Raw genomic sequence first — 4,216 nt, 5'->3', positions numbered from 1 at the left:
ATACAGTATAGTTGTGGTATATATAAGCCCTATTTAAAAAAATCCATATCCTCATTAGACCGCAAAATTTTATGTTTATGAACCCCAAATTTGTCCTATCAGATAAGTTCTACTTTTTTCAGGGTCAAGGCATTGAAATTGTTTTGAGAACGCAGACATCTCTATTTGTCATTTTCTTGAGAAATATCACCTCAAACAGAGGAATATATGGAAATCATTGAATGTGTTTAGAAAATCTGAAAGTTACTTAGAAATTTCTTTGCCCAGATTCTGTGGTAAGATAAATAATGATGAAACTTCAACAAATTTTCAGTTGAGTTGGCATTTAGCGATTCCTTTACTAAATCGGAGTATTTTTGTGGCATGCTGGCAATGATGCTATTCCTTGTATGCATGCGTTGAGATGTAGGAATATCCATGTTAATGGGATTTGTTTTCTTCTAATTATGAGGAAGCCGTCTTATATGCCTTGTGGAGATGTTTGAGGGTTAAGAAAATTTTGAAGGAAATTGGTTTTTATGATGTTCTCAAGGGTGGGATTTATGATCATTTTGCTTCTTTATATTGTTTTGGTGTCTTCTGAACTATCAGTAATGCGGCAAGAAAGGTGTGCTTGGATATCATTGAATACTTGGAATAACAGAAATGTTGTGCTTGATTAAATTGCAATTTAAATAATTACCACTAAACCATCTATTTTTAAAAATTTAAAATAAAAAATAATAAAATTAAATATTCCATTTAAAATATATCACATAAATGGAGTATACCTGTTGCTGAGATGGTGCCGATAAAAGTGGCTATAGATTTTTGTCTGCAAGCTAGTTTTGCTCGTGGAATGATTGTGAGTGATTCTATCTATGTTGTTTGCTTGATTAAAGACTAGACACATATCCGTGTAATGTACGGCATATACAATGAGGTTGAAATAACAAATTAGGTAAATAACAAATAACATATTGTATAATATTAGCCACTTGCACATTTGGTAAATAACAAATTAGGTTGAAATATTAATAAATTTTCTAACCTTTTGGAATATATTAACCTAAAATTTTGGAATATATTATAAACCTAAAGCTATGTTCCAAGCATTTACTCTATTTTTCTACTAAATTATATCCTTACTTTTTGACTAATTATTTATGTTACATCATAAATTATAATAATAGTAATGATGATGAACATTTAAAATACAAAATAATAGTCTAAATAGAAAATTACAAAATATATAATAAAATATATTTACATATATATATATATATATATATTTAACAAAAGCTTCCAAGTATATAAAGATTGGATCAATAAAGAAATAATGAAAAAATAAACTAACCATCATATGTATATTGTGATCTTTGACGTTTTTGAGATCTGATCTGTATTTTTTTTTTTCTTGTTTTTTTTTAAAATAATATATCCATGGTCAATCTTTGATGCAAAATTAATTTGACTATTTTAATCGGTGTAATTATTAATTTGACCTTAAAGTAAGAACACGAAAATGTATGAAATAATTAGTTTACCTTTAACAATTATCAAATTATACAAAAAAAAATCAAATAATAAATCATATATATAAAAAAAAAAAAGTACCCATTCGTTTTATATCTTTATATTAATAACAACCCAAATAAAAAGAAAATTCCCTCTTTTGTTATATTTTTCAAAAATGAGATTCTATTTCTCATTGTTTCTTTTCGTCATTTGCAACTTTTATTTTTCTTAACTACATTTTGTTTCAATGGAAGGGGGGAAAAAAAAAAAAAAAGAAAACCATAGAACTAAATTTAGTAGAATCAATGTTTTTTTTTTTTTTTTGCTTTTTCATTTCTCTATTTGCTTAAACCCACCGGCAAAGCCAGAAGTAAACATTTGTAGGCCAAATTAAAATGTATTTTAATTCACTTAAACATTTGCAAAAATGTATTTTATATTCTAAATCTCATTATAATAATTATTTAAATAACATAATAAAAATTGTTTTTATATTATTATTAATAAATCAAACTTTTATGTAATATTTTAGTATGAAGGCTGAATAAATAAGATAAAATACCTTTGTTCTCTTTTTTACATTTAAAAAAAAAAAACACACACACACACACACACACACGTATTCAAAAACAAAACAAAAATAATAATAATAATAATAATAAAAAGAAAAAGAAGTTATGATTCTCTGATATATTATTTCATAAAACAATTTTATCTTTTATTTCACAAAGGAATTTTATCTTTTATCTTTTGAATCATAATCTTATTATTTCATAATTGTAATTGCTTTATGGCCTAAAAAAAAAAAAACTTACTACAATATATATTAGGCCATATATATATATGGCCGGATTCTAATTTTTTTATAATATTATATTGGCCATAAATATTATATGACCATGACACACATTCGAAAACAAAACACAATAATAATAATAATAATAATAATAATAAAAAATAAAAAGAAGAAGAAGCTTTCTTACGAATACGCAGTTGATCCACAAGAAGGTGCTTGTGGTGGTGGTGGTGGATCATGGTTTGGCTTTAAGAGTTTGGTAAGAAGGAAGCAGGTAGACTCTATTAATGGTGGATCATGGTTTAGCTTTAAGAGTTTGATAAGGAGCAAGCATGAAAAATAAATAATCCAAGAAAAGTCCGATTTGATAAATGAAAATTGCGTTGCATGATTTTTTCTACTTGGAATCTCTTGCTTGCATGTTTCCTTTGTCCATATATACCAAGCATCTTCTAAAATCTTTTCCAATTATATCTTGTTTTGAAACAATGTTAAATTTGTTTTGAAACTTGTTTCAATCAAAAAATAAGGAGATCAATCCCATTATTAGGGTAAAAATATATATTTAGTATATAAGATAAAATCAAATAATTTATTTATTTTTAATTAATATCAAAATTATTACCATGCATAATTTTATTAATTATTTGATAGTTATGAATATTTATATCAAAAATTAATTTTATATATATTTGGTTATATTAATAAAATGTAAGATTATGAATAATAAGTAATCAGTAATAATAAATAAAATCTATATAATGTATAAAATCTATATAAAATGGTTATTTCATATTCTTCATATGCTTCTTGACCAATATAGAAGCTTAATTAATTTTGATTCATCTATGACATTTTAATAAGGAAAAAAAAAAGTAAAAAAAAAAAAAAGTATTATATATTTGGAAAAATCTATGTATCAATAAATTTATGTGACAAACAATGGTTATAAATCAAATAATCATGGAAAGATGTTATTTCATTGGTAAATTGATATTTATTCTCAAGTAAAATAATTAAAATTTAAATAGTTTTAGAGTTAATTAAATGGGTCAACACTTCTTTTATTAGTAGTTAATTTTCTTGATTTTGTTTTTATTTTTATTTTTTTATATTTTTAGAAAAATTTATATTCTAACAGAGAATAAAAATAAAAAAAAGAAAAGAAACAGTTATTATTATTATTATTAATTTTTTTTTCCAATAGAGAATTATTGCCTTTTTTCCTTATTAAACATTAATAATTTTTTTTTTTTTTTACTTTCTTTTTTCTTTCTTCTTTGTTCTTTGAAACCTCCACAATTCTCTACCCTTTCTTTTCGGCATAGTTGACCAAAATTTATTATTTTTGATTTTTCTAGTAGAGAATCGTTGTCTTTTTTTCCTTATTAACCATTAACAATTTGTTTTAATTATGGTTTCACAAACCCATAAATATATATTTGATAAATAATTATTTATTTTCAAACTATTTCAAAATTTAAACCATATGTAATTTTATCAATTGTTTGATAGTTATGGATATTTATATTAAAAATTAATTATATATATGTTTAATTATATCCATAAAAAAGTAAGATAATGAATGATAAATAATAAATAATAATAAATAAAATAAATATATTTCAAAATTATTATCATATATAATTAAATTATATCAAAATTTAATTTTATATATATTTAATTGTATCTATAAAAAATAAAATAATGAATAATAACTAATAAATAATAAATAATAATAATAAAAAAAATAAAATAAAAAAATATTTTTGAAAGAATTTGAAAAAATAATGTACGTTTCTTCTTTTATATATTATATAGATATAGATATAAATGTTTGTGCTTTTGGTAATTTGGGTTTTAATTATTTTACGGTTGATGGATATTAGAGGGCTTTTGTCTCTTCACAGGAGTTTGGTTTGC

The sequence above is a fragment of the Ziziphus jujuba genome, chromosome 12 (assembly GCF_031755915.1).
Source record: "Ziziphus jujuba cultivar Dongzao chromosome 12, ASM3175591v1".
Lineage (NCBI taxonomy): Eukaryota > Viridiplantae > Streptophyta > Magnoliopsida > Rosales > Rhamnaceae > Ziziphus > Ziziphus jujuba.
This window is presented reverse-complemented; position numbering follows the sequence as displayed.